The sequence below is a fragment of the Dermacentor variabilis genome, chromosome 4, assembly GCF_050947875.1.
Source record: "Dermacentor variabilis isolate Ectoservices chromosome 4, ASM5094787v1, whole genome shotgun sequence".
Taxonomy (NCBI): Eukaryota; Metazoa; Arthropoda; class Arachnida; order Ixodida; family Ixodidae; genus Dermacentor; species Dermacentor variabilis.
Window position 1 is genome coordinate 101,724,172 of NC_134571.1, and position 19,138 is coordinate 101,743,309.

The window sequence follows — 19,138 nt, forward strand, 5'->3', positions numbered from 1 at the left end:
AATGCCCGCAATGTTTCGCCCACCGCCGAGTCTAACAGCGCCGACAACTCTGTTAGGAACATGTGGTACAGTCGCTCACCATCGCCACGCGGACAGAGGGGACGTAGATAGAATTGTAGAGATGAGAAGAGGATAAGAAGGAGATGGAGGAGAAGAGGCAGTTCCCATATAAGAGAGTGGGAGGAGTCGACGTGAGAAGGCAAGGAAACCCCTCTACTATACGACAGCAGTTGCGGGGAAACAGGATAAGCTTAAGTTCAAGGTACGGTACAGTACGTTGCTGCTATTTCTGAAAAATAAACACGATGTTAATATGTCAAGCGGGCAACTTACGCAGGGCGTGCAGAAGCAGAGCCGCATTAATTAAAGTGCGCCGCAGGGTCCAGGAGACACTACGGAAGCGGTCGACCGTCAAATCAACACTTCTGTGCCCACCGCATTAGCTTTGCGGCTATGACATTGCTAGAGGTCGTGGATTTGATCCCAATTGCGGAAGCCGCATTTTGACGGGGGCGAAATAGAAAACGCACGTGCACTTAGATTGTGGGAAACGTTAAATATAATCCAATTCCATAATACTTCCCATAATCCCATAATCCAATTCCAGTTTAATACTTCTGCCACAATGCGATGTGCCATGTCAGGAAATGACAGCACTCGGCGCTCTCAGAGGTTATAAGTATGGCGCACAACAACGCCTCAAGCAAACACTTCTCCCTCTGTGTTCTGTGTACTACGCAGACAAGGAGCAGTGGTGCACACAAAGTAACGTTTAACATCAACTCATTACTCCTATGTTAACCTAAATGTTGAAGAAATTACGCTTTAGCCGTCCACATCACCGCTAGTTATCGCCAATCAAAGCATCCAGCACGGAAAGCTTCGCTTACATCGATTCTCACAGTGCGTGGGATCTGCGTAATTTTTTATCCTATCATCCTGCTCTCATCGACTGCGCAACCGGCGTTCTTCAGTTACAACTGCCTCAACTCGCCGATGCTCCGAGCACCGCCTCACCCCACTTGTGCTCGCTTCACAATGTGCGTCTGTCACCCGAGCCAGTTACTTACGCCACTTGGACTGCCCAGCCACAGGTTTCTGACGGTGAATATGTGCTTCGCCCCATCGTCGAGGTGCTTTTGAACCGGAACGTTGCTGTTCCGCATAATCTGGTCACGGTTACTAATAACGACGTCCTTCTAGCGCTTCTGAATTTCAGTCTGTGCCCTCAAGTGCTTCCGGTCGGCATGTTCTCGGCCAGCGCTTCTAGTAGTTCCGAATTGGACATTGAGAGTCTGAATGCCGAGAGTGCTTGCTCGCTGCAATCTTTCATCGCCTCATCACGGCCCAGAATAAACGCACGCGGCACAAATGGAGCACCGTAAGCTCGCAATATCTCCGGCATGATAGACCACCACAACCAGTTTGGGAATTCATTATGACGAGAGGCAGACGCACAAGAGTGACGTAACTCGACTCGGTTCGAAGCGCGGGGTCACCGGCCGTCCGGCTCGTGACGTCTGTCTAGAGAGCGCGCCTGTTGGTGGAGGCTCGTGTGCATCCGCCTTGAAGGAGTTAACGCCCCTTTTTTCTAGAGTTGTAGAGTTGTACCCGACTATAGGCCGCCTCATTTCGATGGGGGCAAAACTAAAAAAAAAACACCCATAAAATCTATGTGAAACGAAGCTATCGCGAAGTGGTTACATTAAGAAATATCCTGTAATTTTACGTGCAAGAACCACTATTTGATTATAAGGCATCTCGTCGTGGGCGGGGGACTCCAGACTAATTGCGGTCACCTGTAGTTCTTTAACGTGCACACAATGCACGGGACCGACCGACCGATAAAATTCGCGCAGAAACTTCACCGGAGTTGTCAAAGTATGCATAAGAATTGCACCACTTGCTCACCTCCACGCAGCCCGTTATTATTATCAGTCTTATCAAACTTGATTCGATCAGTAATGATCAACCCTTATCGGTCGTTATCAAATTTATTAGGCTAGATCACACTCTTATCAACCCTCATCGGTTATCAACTTTATAAGACTCGATCCGACCCTTATCCACCTTTACCGGTCGTTATCAATATTATCGCAATCCATTCAATCCTTATCAACGTTATCAGACACGATCCGACCCTTATAAACTATTATCGATCCTTATCAACCTTATCGGACTGGATCCGACCCTTATCGGTCATTATCAACCTTATCAGAATTGATCCGATCATTAAAAGCCCTTATTGCTCTTTAGCACCTCATCAATCCGCATGGAACTATTATCAACCGCGACAAAACCCATATAACCCCTCATCATTCCTTATCAACTTACTGACTACGTATCTGTCTGTGTTGTGCGACGCGAAGCGCATGAGCCCTCAGAGATCGGTGGTATATTTGCCGGTGAAGGAACGCTCCAGCGCAAGGCGCATCCCATCACCGCAGAAACGCATCGGGGATATGGCGTGTTTAGCATCAAATTTTCGCAAAGTCTGAATTTTTCTTATCTCTGCAATGCTCCAGCTTGGCACTACATGTGGTCCTAGCGATGGCTTTTAATCCACCACCACCAAATCTTTCAACGAAGCCTTCACAGAAACTGTTCTCCTGTGACATTTGTTTTTTGCCACCGGTAAGACGTTCATGTCGTTCAGATCTAGTAAAGTTGGTTCAGATATAGTCAGCTTCTGCAAGCATGGGTGTTTAGCCAAATTAATAAAAAGAAAGAGTTTAGCCAAATGAGTAACATTCCGCGCTTCTGAGCTTGGGGTCGTAGGTTCGAAATTCACCACCACCAACGTTTTTCCTTTCGAATTTATTTTGTTTAATACATTAATTTCTCTACAGCAATTCGTCTTACGTGACGGACAGATGGACGGGTTTCCTCGTCGGGTAGGCATAGAAATGCTTACGCATTGAAAAATATCATGCGCTTTAACGTGCCAGAACCACGATTTGATTACGAGGCATGCCGTAGTGGGGGGGACTCCGGATTAATTGTGACCACCCGCAGTTCTTTAAAGGGTCTATGAAATGGTTCGGACAAATTTTGTAGACGCGTAGGATACAGCTACAGTTTACCACTCGCACCACGATTTGTGTGAAGCGGCTCATATTCAGAGAGCTACAGATGCTTACATGTTACCCTCCTCTCTCCATAGTCATGTATTTTCTCCTCAACTCGTTCGCTGAGTGATCAGGCTAAGCTCCGCCTTCACTGGTTCTGCGTCATGATGGGACGTCGTGTCATGTAGTTGCGGTTGTCGTGGAGCCAGTGCGCATGAAGCCTTCCCAACCTCTCCGCCAGCCGCCTGGCAGTCAATCCCAAGTGAGAGCTATCGAAGCAGCTTACGTTGCGAGCATGCTGTCACAGCGACGAGCATGTTCGGTATTCCGGTAACCACAGGCAAGCTGGGCGTTTTGACGGATGGGTGGATGCATAAACTAAAGCCCCTCCATACTGCTATTGCTGTGATGAAGGAGCTTTAGCGTAGACATACGTGAGCGGCCTGATCGGTCTAAGATTGGTCTGCACGGTCCAGCCACCTCGTGGCGCGGAGCTTAACCGGCCAAACAAAGAGCTATTCATCTAACTAAGCGTAAAATATGTTAAACATTTAGAAAAACAACGCGTTCGCGATTACACTCTTGCCAAGAATATACACCAGAAGAAAATAAAACACAGAACTGCTGTATTAGTTCTGTGTTTGAGCTCTGCGCCACCAGGTGGCTGCGCCGTGCAAACCGTTCACGTTTGCGCCTCCGCTCATCCCGTGAAACGCCCGGGCCGTCCGCTTGCGCTTGCGTTTACCCGAATACTGGACACGCGGAACACTATTGTGGTAGTAGTGCTCCGGCGTAAAGCGACGGCTGCAAAGGTGCAAATCTTGGCGTCGATCGGATACCGACAGTCCGATGCGCTGCAGCCACTCCGCTCGTCTGTTGTCTTTGCAGAGAGACATGGTGCCTCGGCTTGAAGTATTGCTACTCGATATGTTTGCAGCCCACAACGTAACAAGGGCGAACCATGGTGCTCGCAAAAAGAAAGATCGAAACCAGCACTGACCGCGGAGCTCTCGTCAACGCGGAGCAAGTTGTAACACAAACAGACGACACTTGCTGGGTGCCGGAAGTCTCGAGTGTAATGATACATTGTCCTTGTGCATTCTCTTTCTGTTACTTTCTTTTTTACAGAAAGAAATTAACTAAGATTCTACCTAACATTCGAACTAAAAATATAAATGTTTTTCCGGGCTTGAAAGGAGCCCGCGAATACAGGCAAATTGCTTCGAGTGGCCAGTCGCGCTTATGATTTACGATTCTTCTAGTCCAACCCAGGATCGAAGCGCGCCAAGTATCTCAACGGTTGCGCGAGAGGACGGATGTTTTATGCCGCTTCTGCAGGCGTGCCACGCATCTCGTCGCGGATGCCGCACGCGGACTTCTCGGCAGTGCCACTAGCTAGATGGCGCAGCTTGTGCAGAAAGGATAGGGTGCCTCGATGCGCGTGCTCCCCTCCGCCGCCGAGAGGGCGCGCGCATCGAGGCACCCTAAAGACCCCTTAAACTTCGTAAAGTAGGGCCACGCTTTGAAGAATGCCGCCTCCTACTCGCGCGCTCTGGCTGAGGCCAACGCCGCGTCGCTATTGGCGCAATAGCATCACGTGGGCCCTCGCGCCGTGCACCAGCGCCATTTTTGCTAGAGAAGTGTCTACGGATTCGCGAGGAGCGCATGTTGGCGCCGTTGCTACGTTCGAGTAGTGTAGGCGGCGCCACGGTCGAGGAGAGAGCGTGCAAGAGAGGAGAAACGAGGAGGAATGAAGGCGGAGGAGGAGAGTGTCGCTACTTTACGAAGTTTAAGGGGCTTAGGCGCCCTAAGAAAGGAGCACGAGAGAGGATTCCTGTTGCCGCACGCCGCGTTTCCCAGCATTCGCACTCACTGGTGCTCCGTGCATTTCGGATGCCATGCGGAGGCTTTGCGGTGGCACTGCTAGACGGTACCCAGTGTTCTTAGAGAAGTGCGAAAGAGGAATCCCGGTGCAGTACACGCCTCATCCATAAGTCGTTTCGATGGTGCCGATAAGTTGTGCCGCTATACTGATCCAATGCTAAACACATTAGCGTTGACAGTCATTGTGATACGGGTTGTGCCAAAGTTTTTGAGTAATTTAGCCGCCCACTTCTTGTTCCTCGGTCTTTCAAAAGTAATTCCGATCTGCGCTTCACTGACTTTAAAAGAAGCCCAACCAATATCAATCCCCCTGCGCTGACTCATTTGTGGTCTTACAATGGGCCCCCTATGCCAATCGGCCCCTCTGACCTTCGGCTAACTTCCAACCCTGACGATATCTCCCATTTTAAGCACAGAATTGCATTTGCGTACATTCGCGCTGGCCCACCACCTCGTAATTACTACAGCCCCCAAGTGCTCTATGTTTCATTACTGTTGCATTCACAGTATTGCTACTGTGTTCTTCAACGTCACCCCCACGTGACAATATATATATATATATATATATATATATATATATATATATATATATATATATATATATATATATATATATGTGTGTGTGTGTGTGTGTGTGTGTGTGTGTGTGTGTGTGTTCTTTCCTTACACAACGAGGGTCTCGAATCCGGCAACAATGATTCCTTCAAGTAGCATGTGTGGGTTCATTGACCAGTTGCCTTCACCTAAAAAGTTCACATACTCGTGACGCCTGCGGCCGAAAGGATGTTCCACATCCGCCGCCAAGGTTTGTGCGTGGTAGAGCTGGCTAACGCTCCCAGGGTTAGTTCCAGTAGTAGCACATAAATACCCCATAAAGTGCATGGGAAAACGGTGCCAGCGGTAGCTCAATTGGTAGAGCATCGCACACGCGTAATACGAAAACGTGGGATCGTTCCCCACCTGCGGCATGTTGTTATTTCATCCGCTTTCATTTCCGTTAACTTATCACCATTTAATTTCAATTAGTAAGTACAAGTACCTTTGGCGCCTTTGTTTCTTTACTTATGATATATATATATATATATATATATATATATATATATATATATATATATATATATATCGGAGTACAAATTGTATGGAAATGATCGTTTGACCTATACGATCGACCCGATATTTCTGCGTGCCAACCGTGCACCTACGGCACTTGGTAGTTCACTCCGAAATCAGTCGCTCTGCATGGATCCAAAACGAAATTCCGCTGCCTGTCTCGAGGAGAAAAATAAACCGCGAAGCTGAAGCTAGATTTTCTTGCCCAAGTCTGAGAAATGGCCTTCACGATAATGTTTGTGCCAGCCTATAACAATATGTTCAGAAAATTAATTTCTTTGCACGCGAGCAGGTGCATATTTCTTGTGGCAGAGAAATAGGCAAATCACTGTTTGTACTTGCATTTCTCTTTCACTTGCAAAAATTGGCAAAGCATGCAAATTTTTGGTGTCTGCATATTCTAAGATTGGTCTCACAAGCGTTTAGTATGCGTTTAATTTGATTGCTGCTGGAGTCACATAGAATCCTCTTGAGGAAAGACTGAAAAGACATCACACAAGGTAATTTCGGTTCTTCTGAGTTTGTATATAAAGTTGAAAGGTTTTTTTTTATTGGTGAACCTAGCACACTTCATTCAGGGTGTCTACCAAGTTGACATTTCCAAATTCCCCGAGTTTTCCAGATTTTTTCTGAGCACCTTTGAAAGATTCCCTGAATGAGCTAGAACTTTGTTTTATGTCAAGACAGGCTGAGATCATGTTGCTCGATGCTGTCACTCTCTAGTAAGCACGTCGAAACAAAAGAAATGACTTAATCCAGTTTGAATAGTAAGGAGTAATATCTATTTTGTTTAAAAGGAAAACAGAGGGCACAGCGAAAAACATGGTAGAATCCATTCCGAATTAAGTCGAACATTTGCAAATACGAATGAAAAGGAGATGCATACATAAATAAATATTTCTGAATATGGGTTCTTTCTATCAGCTGATAGCGAGCTCATCGGTATGAGGCCTGAACTTTGTCACAACTAAGATTATCTCTCAGCACCTGGAAAATCAACCTCAACTGTCCTGACATACTCTCAGCCGGGCCCGCACACAACATCTCTGTGTTGGGTTTCACTGCTTTAGAGAGTTTATGTTGGTTTGAATGAGGGACATCTGCATCTCGGCGTCAGCCAACACTTCGTTTCTCGTTTTTTGAGCTCAAGCTCCTTCAGAGAGGCGGCGGCACGCTTCCTTTCCCGTTGATTCCCCAATGCGTCGGTCTTTTCTGTTCTCATCCTCCTTCTGCCACGCGTTCACCCCAGGGATCATTTGAAGCATCCTCTTAGTCAGTTGTACAGTCAACGTTCGATTTTCGGACTCCCGGCCGCAAAAACATCTGAAAAATAGGCAGTCCAAAAAAAAAAAAGAATGCATATCTTTAACTGCCCTTAAGGACTAAAATTGCCACAGACACGTCCGAAAAAGCTCTTAAGGCCTGCCAGTACACTTATTAGGCATATCCGTGCTCGTACTGTGACAGGAGGCGGGGGTGCATGCGTGTGTAATTAAGGAATACATACTGTGTCTCGCGACAATTGCCCCTTCCCACGCTTGTTACCCTTCACCGCGTAACATTGCTGTACTAAGGCAAAGCTAACTTTCGAAGACTGGCGTTACGCAACGCGCGGTGCTCTGCAAGCTTCGAAGCCAATGGCGAGGATTAGAATGGCGGAGTCGGTGCCATTGCTGACAGCGGCGAATTCTTTCAATGATAAACACAGCACCACACGACAAGAAGCTTAATAGCGAACGTAGATTCAGCTAGGACTAACGTTGCCGCGGTGGTGACTACGGCTGCCAGCGGATCTGCGTGAGAGTGTGCCGGTTCGAGGCGGCGAGATAATCAAAATGGCGGCGGTAGTGGCTTTGATTAATGCCATTTCAGACCTGCAGTCAGGGCACTATACAATGACTGTATGGAGTACGTACGTGGTGGTGCCGCAAAGCTGTGCAAATTATTGGGCATGTTCGAAAAATTAGTCGTTAACTACTCTGGCAATACCTCGTACCGATGACACGGCGTCAATGACCCCTCGTTGCAATTCCTCTGTTACTGTAGCCAGCATTAACCCGACTTTCGCTCCCTTTCAATAAAGTGAAAGCTAATTTTCCCTGATCAAAGCAGAAATTCCCTGAGTTTTCCCCGAGTATTTCCAGACTACTCAAATACCCTGACAATTCCCGGTTTTCCCGTTTGGTAGACACCCTGTATCATTTTACTTACGTTTAATCTCATGGCTTATTTCAGGCACCACGCATGTGTACATTTTAGAGTTCTTATATATGTCTTTAGTCCTCCTGTATGTTTACGATTGTGTAAACTTTACAATTATCTGCAAACAGACGTACCTGAATGCACAATTGTGCACAGAACTGAATATCATTAAAGGGGCCCTGAACAACTTTTTATCGAAGTGGAGAAAGGCACTAACACAGCGTTTGACCAGTGGGGCGTACCCACAATGCATTCATGTTGCATGTCACCAAATGTCACCGTGGCACGCAGTTCAAATTTCATTTTGGATGTTAATGTAGACGGCCCGACTTCCGCCTCTGGTGCCTACAAGGCGCTACACATAAGCCAAATGCGGTTGTCCTCAGCAAGGTGCAGTGCACTTAGCCAGCGGAATCGTGGCAGCACCCTAGCTGTAGCGGTCGCAGTATCTACGCCATGTAGCCCACCGCAGCTTGACGTCAGTTATCGGCCAATAGCAGTCGTCTAAGGGAATGACAAAATAGTGCATACAATGATAAAATAGTGCGTCTAGAAGAGAGTGAGGACAGGGCCTTCTGTTGGAGAGACAGCGTTTGAGAGAAAGGTGACTACGCGTTCCACTTGCAAGCTCCACACACCTCGTACAACAGCAAAACTTGGGCGAGATGTTCACAGCAGCATATGCTACCCGCAGACTATGTTATTTCACCAATCCTGACGGGTGGTTCAGGGCCCCTTTAATCATAAATAGATTCGCATACAGCACTGCATTTCAGGAAACCCCATGATTCACGCTGTTGCATCTTCTCTACGGGCGTGTGGTCGAGACCATGCTAGATGCCATACTTCAGCACGACGTCAATGCTTCACTTGATATCGATGCCGAGCAACTTACTGAATACACAAAGGAAGCTCGTCAACTCACATGCATACACACCACGAAGCAGCATGGTACAAAGGCATGACACTACAATTTTCGGCGTGGGCAAGTCGAATACTTGCCAGATGACCAAGTCTGGGTGTAAACTTCGATTCATTGTCAGGGGTTGTCTGAGAAGCTGTTTATTTGATACTTTGGACCTTGCAAAGTGTTACGTCACATTAGTGAACAGCCAGGTTATTCCAGACGGCACTGTGTTGCCTTGACGTTGACAGCACCATACAGAGATAGTCCACGTCGTTCGCTTTGAACTGTATTTTGTACATTAATGCAGCACAGTCCTGATCTCACACGACTTGTCCAGTTTCACTTTGAAGAGCACTCATTTTTGTCCAGCACTTCCTGCGGGCGCACCGCTGTGTCCTTCCATGCTTTCTAGGGTAGCAAGCATCGGGGCGATGCTTTCCTTCTGGCGGGGGAATAATGCCACTAGGTGCCACGTGCCAGCACTAAGAAAGAAGTTACGACAGGGCCGCGAGCTCTGGAAGATGGGGGTGCTGAGAAAGAAGTCTAGACTGAGAACACAGGCTTTACAGGAGCCATGCCATATTGTCAAGATGTCTTGCCGACGCACCAATAATAAAATCATTAATATCATACTTACATTACCGTATCAAAGTAAGAAACAAGTTATACCATGACTTCATGACTATACACGTAGCCCCGATGCATTCCAACTGTATAAAAAATTATGTAACACCATAAATGCTCTCTACCTAAAAGAGGCAGAACACCAATATTACGCGAGAACTTCTGAAAGAATTGACCAAAGAAAGATATTGGCAGTGGTGAACTCGTTCACTTTGAGTAAAAAATATATTGGTGTCTGTGTTGAACTTACTATAAATAGAGAAATGCTTTGCGAGGAGAGACTGGCTGATGCTATGAATGCTCATCATATTAATGCCAGTTCCTGTGCTTCTTGTGAAACAGAATGTGTTGACCATATTATGAGAAGCCAACAAACAAAGACACCTAGAGCAACATAGGAGAAATCACTTGCTCTTACTAATTGAATTGAAAAGAAATGATAAATTAATGGCAATGAAAATAGATGAAAAAACTTGCCGCAGGTGGGGAACGATCCCATGCCTTCGCATCACGTGTGCGATGCTCTAACCAATTGAGCTACCGCAGCGTTGTTTTCCCATCCATTTTCTTGGGCATCTCTGTTTTACTACTAGAACAATGGGAATGTTAGCCAGCACCACCACTCACAAACCTTTGCAGCGGATTTGGAACATCCTTTCTTCTGTAGGCGTCACGAGTACGTGATCTCTTTGAGTGAAGGCAATTGGTCAGTAAACTCACACATGCTACCTGAAGGCATCAAAGTTACTAGATTTGAGACATTCGTTATGTAATGGACGAGAAGAAAGGTGGTTAACCGAGAGGCTCGATGGTTATAAATCATATCATGAGAAGCCAATAAACAAATACACCAAAGGGGAAATTACTCTTATTTACTAAGTGAATTAAAGAAATTATAAATTAACGGAATTAAAAGTGGATGAAAAAACAACTCGCCGCAAGTGGGGAACGATCCCATGTCTTCGCATTATGCATGCGATGCTCTAAGCAACTGAGCTACCGCGGCGCCGTTTTCCCATCCACTTTCTTGAGTACTTATGTTTTACTACTAGAATTAACATTGGGAGTGTTAGCCAGCGCCACCACTCAGAAACCTTGGCGGTAGATGTGGAACATCCTTTCTGCCACAGGCATCACGAGTACGTGATCTTTTTGGGTGAAGGCAACTGGTCAATAAACCTACGCATGCTACCTGAAGGCATCAATGTTGCCGGATTCCAGACCCACGTATGTAATGAAGGAGAAGAAAGGGGGTTAACCGAGAGGCTGAGAATGCGTTGACATTGCTCGTGATACGAAAACAATCTGTCAGTCAATCTGCATGCAACCTACGGACCAAGTAGAAATATTAAATTTAGTAAAGCTACTAAATAATAACGCAGTGCTGGGGATTGATGAACTATGCCCAACAGCTATAAAACGATTCACGCCGATTGATGACTACACAAATTATCCAGCTATGCAGTCTGAGGCATTACTCTTCAGCTTCTTATATGATAACTTTCAACTTGTAGCTACCTCCAGGGCTGGTAAAGAATGATGCAATTCCATCAGAAATTAAAATACAGCAAGGTGTCACTCAGAGCTCCAAACTTGGGTCACTATTATTTATAGTCTTTATAAACGATTTTTTTTGTGTCCCTGTTACCTTGACGTCATAATGTATGCAGATGACACAAATATATCGTTTTGCTCCCACAATCTTGCAACACTTAAAGAGATGCCAATGCATATCTCGTTTGTCTTTCCAGATGGCTAAAACGCAAAAAGCTGACTTTAAATGCCTCTAAAACCACTTACATGATATTTCATCCCAAAAACAAACCATTATACAGTACCATTATGGTAAAATTTGAAGAAAGCAAAATTAAACATGTTGAAGAAAAAAAATTTCTCAGGGTATGGTTTCAAGATAAACTAACTTGGACTACACACAAACTACTTCCTTTCAGACTTATCATGCACTGCTGGATGTTTGTACAAGATAACCCACCTTATACCAGTCTGGCTAAAACGAACTCTTTATTATTTCCTTTTCCATTCTAAACTTACATATGGTGTACTAGTGTAAGCTTGCTATACTACAAAAGAAAATTGTGCATTTTTTTAAAATTATTATGGTAACGTGCGAGATTTAAGCGCGGCTCCTTTATTTAAAAGGCATGGTATACTGCAGGCATAGCAGTTGTATTATTTCAAGCTTTTACAACTAATACACCCAAACAAACTGTACACACAAAATGGAATTCCTAGCTATTGTCTACAGTTCCCTAAACGACGCACACCCAAAATACGGACTGAATACCGAAGACAGAAAATAGCATCTTATGTACTAAACCTTATGTACTAAACCTTATTACTAAACAAGCTTGAAAGAAAACTAAACTTCAGTACCACTACATATACTTTCAAAGATAACATTAAATATTTAATAATCATTTCTGACTTAAAGCACATTCATCAACAACCTTTCGCGTGGTTTTATCCTCTTACTTTTGACTTATCTGACGTGTGCAAATATATTAATGCTGTAAGAGAGTTGGGGTCGGGCATGCCAAAAGGGGTAGCTGGCCTATGCGGTTGTCAGACTCATCCAGGCTAAGGACGTTGTTGAAGGGAGGAACATGTTCTCATCGAGAACAAGGAGTACTGGGTTTATGTACAATATCTACATGAAAAGTGGAGAACGTTACATCTCATCAGTCTAGCATGACTGAATTGAAGCACACTGAGGAGCCGAAAAAAGCAGAAATTCCTAGGCCGGGGAAATCTACCGTCCAACCTTCGTCCAATCGGAGCGGCGTCCAAAGTCGTCGAAGGAACCGCGTAGAGGGCGAGGGTTCGCACAATCACTCCAGCACTTTTGTTCACTGAACACTCAGAAAGGAGGGGCACTTCATAGACAGGGATTGTCACGCTTTACTCAAGCTGGCGCGTCTTGGTTTCTGGGATGACCCAGCAGTTAGATGGAGCGTCTGTCAAATGACGGTGGCAATTACCAGAATCCGTGAGGAAACACCCTACAACACCCTTTTCCAGGAGTTTCTTGCTCCAATTGGTATATGACGGCGACAGTTAACCAACAAACAAAAATCGATCCACCAAACATGCTTCGCCTTGCTGGCGCCGCAGGTCTATCCGAGGGGGACGCATTGTTAGATTCACAAAGCGATTCGTCGCAGTGAGGCAGAAGAGGATAGAAGGTCACTACGCCCGCTGGCCGATCGTAAGAATACGTGTAATATGTATATGTGCATCAGGCACGTAACCAAGGGGGCCCGAGGGGGCCCGGGCCCCCCCTAGCCCGAAATTAAGCATACTCCCCCCTCTCCGCCCACGCCACCACTTCTCACACACATTTCGAAAGCGCGGCCAAATCAATGTTGAGACTTGACAGCTATTCGGCGGTTAACATTTTGCTGCTTTTTTCACTCCTTTTGAATGGCGGTAGTTATCGACGTCTTCTGGGATGTGAAGGCCAGTTTCCTCTTCAATTCGGTGCCCGTGCTATTAACTCGAGATGCATTCAGTTTTCACCGTCTATTCAACACTCGCGCGCATCGTTGTTGCTTCGTTAGTTCAACCTTCTTCGTTTAGACTGATCCAGGGACCAGGAAAGGGATTCAGTTCGTGGTCAGCTGGTCTGGATGCTCGTGGAACAAGTTGCGGCCGGAGAAAACGCCAGTTGCGTTTAACTTTTCCTTTTGCTTCATTCTTACCTCGAGTGACAGCTCGCCACGACGATGGCAGATCCTCGGAACCATATACCCGTAATATGGGTTAGATAAGGTGGAAAATAAAATAATGCGAGACAGTGTCCATCATCAAACGCTGCAATAACCATTAAACCCATAAGCAATATGACTGTCACCCATTACCTCGTCTGGCTTTTCCCTAATTGTACAGCACTTCTCGTGCGAAATTGGCAACTGCAAACAAGAGTCGCGAGGGCCAGGGCAACAGCCAAACAGGGAGGAAAAGCGAAAATTGTTTGTGAAAATATTTATGGATCATCTTTTTATTTAAAAATGAAGTAGAGAAAACGCCGCCGGAGGTCGAGAATAATTTCGTGTATTTTGAATGACGCTTCTACAGTTATCAATCGAGCCGCCCTACGTAGCCATTTCTCTCCTGTGCTTATGTAGGTGTTTTTCTAACCTTCCGCGGTGGGCGCAGTGCGTGTAGAATCGCAGCTTCCGCGGTTTTACGCGGTTGGTGGCCACGCATCGTTACGTAACTTCCCAAATAACAATACGAGTCGGTATCGGCACTTAACTTGTGAGAGCAGTAAACGAGGGATCCAAAAGAACTGCGATTGTTCCGCAAATATATATTCTGTATAATTCTTCCAGAGCTAATTCAAGAACGCTACTATAGTCGGATACAACTTAAGTCTGCAATGAAGCCCCGCCCATGCTCTCATAACTACCAGCCACTGTTCCTCCGCAAGGCTGCAAGTAATTTGTACTTCAAACTTTTTCTGTTGCCCAAATAAGGCGATAACTACAAACATAAGGTTATTAGCGCGTAATTTTATACCTTTCACTTCGCCTATTAAAGTGGAATGGCGAATGCCCAATTCTTTACTGAACTGAAATAGGGCGCTTGCTTCGCTACCACCATTTGTTGTGACGTTTCACTTCAGTTAGCAGTGAAGTTTCATGAGTAAAATGGGTTCAGCAGTACGTGAAATGAACTGCACCGCAGACTTTTGAAGAGTGAAATACTCAGGCTCCATACATTTTGTCCATGTCTGTTGCACACCTCATTGCTTCCGCCGATGAAAAGACTCTTCTAGAACAGCAGATGCTCCGGAGGTATCAAGTATAACGTCATTTTGAAAAGGCCGCATGACGACAGGGCTATTCGATTCGGCTAAGTTTCTCTGCACCTAGGCCTTCGATTGCCCGAGGTGCAGCGGTGCACCCTGCACCCCCGTGCACGATTGAAATGGGTGCAAGGCCGCCGCTGTGCAGTGCACCCTTGAACCTTGCAGCGAGTGGGTGCAGCCAGGCACACCATACCTGGCACCCCTTGCACTTTCTCGTTCGTGGTGCCGTGCACCTTTTTCTGGATCCAACAAACCTGACGATTTCGCTTGCTTCTGCGATTGGCTGGCGGAGTAACACAACTCCGCGCGGTCCGTGGGCCTTTCTTGCCAACTGCTGTTTTCTTTAAGTTCTATTCTACTAAAGTGATCTTTATTTTACACTTTCGCTTCTTTACTTGTTCTTGGCGGTGTTCCTGCGCGAGTCCATTTGACGTGGTTCTTTGTTTGCCAAGTAAGGAGAGGTTACCACACAGGCGCACCTATAAAATACACCTCATTTCATTTCTCTTTTGTGAGTTTACGCATTTTTACGGCAAATGGGGGGCGTTATTCACATTTTTTGCTAGTAAAGGTACCCTCCCTCATTTGCATAGAAAAGTTACCTTGGTTTGCTCCCCTCCCCTCCCCCCCCCCCGAAAAAGATATCCTGGGTACTGTTGCGTTTCGCCTGCGACACGTGGTTTTGCCGGCGCGACTGCGGCGGGGCGGCAGACATTTTGGCCCGATCGTCGTCGCCGCAACGCTCCCCGCCAGGTGTTTCCAGGCGCGACTGCGGCGATGCGACCGCAAAGGATCACCCTCTCCTTCCAGTCATTGTGCCCGAACCAGGCGATGCGAAAGCAGGGATCACCCTCTCATTACAGTCATTGTGCCCGACCGGCAGCGCTACGACAGTGTGCTACGACAGTGTGCTACGACATTGTGCTACGACATTGTGCTACGACATTGTGCTACGACAGCGCTACGACATTGTACGTTCACGTGCTCGTCTATTGAGGGGTTCCTTCTTGCCCTCAACTGCGAGAGTATAAAGACAGCTGCCCCCGGACGCCAAAAGGAGGGCTCCGATTTCTTCTGTTGAGTAAAGTGCTCTCCCGTCTCTCTACTTCGGTCAACCTGACCGCCAACTCTTTGCGATGTTAAAATAAACAAGTTGTTTTGTTGTTACCAGTCGACTCATGCTTTGCCGGGACCTTCGAATGCTTCCAGTTGTACCCCAGGCCGCCAGGCCAACGCTACCCTCGGGGCCTGCGACCCAGGTACAACCACGGGCGTCAGCGCCGAGTTCCCAACAGATCGTACCAGCGGTGCGATCCAAACATCTGGTTGGCAGCGGTGAGATCGCCTCCGACTTCAAACAACTGTCTGCCAGCGGTGAGATCGCGACAACGGAGGCCAGCAGCGAAGAGATGCAGTTGACGGTATGCTGAGCAGCTCAACGACGATCCGGGAGCAGTGCAACGAGCCCTGTGTGACGACTGGTTGCCTGCAGCGGAACGACTGCGCGGAATTCCTGCCTGCGAGGTTTGGTGAGTGCGGGACTTTCTTCTTCTGAGCTTTGCCAGGCTTTTGTTAGTGTCAGAAACAGAGCTGGTAATTGTGGTTGTCGTTGCTGCCGGGTTAGTTTGCGGCAAGACAATAGTAAGCAGTAGAGAAAGCAGCATTCAGAGCAGCCATGGATTTGAAGTCGTTGCGCAAACCGAAATTGTTGGAGCTTGCAAGAGAGTTGGGTCTGGATGTCTCAGACAAACTAAGAAAACCTGAACTGCTAAAGGCTATTCTTGAGTTAGAGGCTGAGGATGACGAGCTGTCGGAATGCCTTGAGACCATTGAAGAGAGGGAGACTGCAAAAAGACAGGAGCGCGAACTTAAAGAACAAAAAGAGAAAGAAAAAGAAGAGCGTGACCGTCAACACGCTTTGGAAATGAAGCGTCTCGAGATAGAGATGGAACGCGCTCGTAATGGAAGTCAGGCACACGGTGCAGGAGAACGCGTATTGTTCAAAATGACTGACCTGATGCGGCCGTTTAAGCTTGGAGAGGACATTGGTTTGTTCCTGGTTAACTTTGAGCGAACGTGCGAGAAGCAGGGGTTCTCTCGGGAAACGTGGCCACAGCGCTTGCTCACTTTGTTACCCGGCGAGGCGGCCGACGTAGTCGCTCGCTTGGATAGAGAGGAGGCAGAGGATTTCGACAAAGTAAAATCGAGTCTGCTAAAAAAGTACCGGCTGTCTGCGCAGGCGTTCCGTCGGAAGTTTCGGGAAAATGAGAAAGGCAAAAGTGAGTCATATACAGAGTTTGCGTATAGACTTATGTCAAACATGCAGGAGTGGCTCAAAGAAGAGAAAGCGTTTGGTGACCACGATAAAGTTCTGCAGTGTTTCGGGCTAGAACAGTTTTATAGTCGGTTACCTGAGAACGTGAGATACTGGGTCTTGGATAGGCCAGACGTTTGTACGGTGGCTAAAGCCGCTGAGCTAGCCGAGGAGTTTGTGACGCGTCGGGCTCGCGGAGCTAAGGACGGTCAAAAGGGTGAATTTGGCTCGAAGTTTGAGAGGCCGAAGTTCACACCCACCAGAGTAAAGGGGAACACGCGTAGTGCGGATGCGAGTGGAAGCAGTGCGACCGAACCTAAGGAGACGGCGGCAGCCGAAGCCGAACGCAGAAAGCGGTTCGAGATGAGGCAAGCGCGCGTTTGTTATACGTGCCAGAAGCCGGGTCACTTTTCGGCGCAGTGTCCGGAAACAACACCAAAAGTTGTGTTTTTTTTCAATAGGCAGCACTGACGAGAACATGAAGCTTCTCGAGCCTTACATGCGAGACCTCCTCGTGAACGGGAAAGAGTGCCGAGTGCTTCGCGATTCCGCAGCTACGATGGATGTAGTTCACCCGTCTTATGTAGAACCCCATATGTTCACGGGCGAGTGCGCGTGGATCAAGCAAGCCGTGGAAGCTCATAGCGTGTGTCTGCCAGTAGCAAAGGTGCTTATTGAAGGACCTTTCGGAGCGCTTGAGACAGAGGCGGCAGTGTCATCTATGCTGCCACCCCAGTACCCGTACCTATTTTCAAACAGGTCCGATCACCTCCTGCGCGAGAAGGGGCTTTTGTTTGGTGAAGCTAGTGTTCAGGCCTTAACCAGATCGAAGGTTCGGGAGCTCGCTGCAAAGGCGGTAGTTGCGGGGCCGACGTTATCAAACAACGAAAAAGGGTCAGAGGCGCAGCAAGCTGATATTCAGAGCACGCCCGAACTGAATCAAATTGAGTCTGTAGCGTTGAAGGCGCCAGATACTGGAGAGGAAATGCCCGACACGGGAAAGTTAGAAGAGCTATCTACTGATTTGCTCATCGCGCCTACGTCAGACGGACTTGATAGGTTGCTAAAAGTCAGCCGGTCGGCTTTGATAGCCGAGCAAAAAAAGGATGGCAGCCTGGAAAACGTGCGCTGCAATGTCAAAGAAGGTATCGCCAGGAAAACTGCGCGTTTTGTGGAAAGAGGTGGAGTCCTGTACCGGAAGTATCTAGACCGCAGAGGAGTGGAGTTCGATCAGCTGGTCGTGCCTCAATGCTATCGTCAGGATCTGTTGCGCTTGTCACACGGGGGTTCGTGGTCCGGACACCTAGGAGTTAAGAAAACTAAGGACCGTCTCTTGCAAGAGTACTATTGGCCAGGGTGTTTTCGGGACGCAGACCATTTCGTGAGGACATGTGACACTTGTCAGCGGGTGGGCAAACCAGGGGACAAATCAAGGGCGCCGTTGAAATTGGTACCTATCATAACGGAGCCTTTTAGACGGCTCGTTATTGATACAGTGGGACCTCTGCCGGTAACAGCCACGGGGTACAGACACATTTTGACTGTGATCTGCCCAGCGACAAAGTTCCCTGAAGCAGTGCCGCTTAAAGAACTCAGCTCAGTTGAGATAGTTAATGCACTACTGTCCATATTTGCGCGAGTTGGTTTTCCTGCGGAAATCCAATCAGATCAGGGCACAGTGTTTACTAGCGCTTTGACGACAACTTTTCTCGAAAGGTGTGGGGTAAAGCTGCTACACAGCTCAGTGTACCACCCACAGTCGAATTCCGTTGAGAAGCTCCACTCCGTCATGAAGCGCGTGTTGAGAGCGTTGTGTTTTGAACATCGAACTGACTGGGAGCTGTGTCTGCCTGGGGTGATGTTTGCTTTAAGGACCGCGCCGCATGCGGCTACGGGGTTTTCGCCAGCTGAACTGGTGTACGGTCGCTCGCTTCGGTCTCCGCTTCGCATGCTTCGAGAATCATGGGAAGGTAGGGGCGACGACCCAGTCGTGGTGGAGTACGTACTTAAGCTCCTCGAACGCTTAAGAAGGGCACAGGAGTTGTCAGGTGAAGCAATGACAAAGGCCCAGCAGAGGGCCAAGGTTTATTATGATCGGACAGCCAGGGCCCGTCGTTTTGAGGTGGGCGATGAGGTCATGATATTGCGCACATCGCTAAACAACAAACTAGACGTGCAGTGGGAGGGCCCAGCACGAA

The 19,138-nt window shown here is 47.4% G+C and overlaps 1 non-coding gene across 1 annotated transcript; it reads right to left on the minus strand.

Annotated features, from left to right (window-relative positions):
* Positions 1-10,269: 10,269 nt before the first annotated feature.
* On the minus strand, positions 10,270-10,342 carry TRNAT-CGU (transfer RNA threonine (anticodon CGU)). Its single transcript has one exon. It is a non-coding gene; the product is annotated as a tRNA-Thr (tRNA).
* Positions 10,343-19,138: the final 8,796 nt, after the last annotated feature.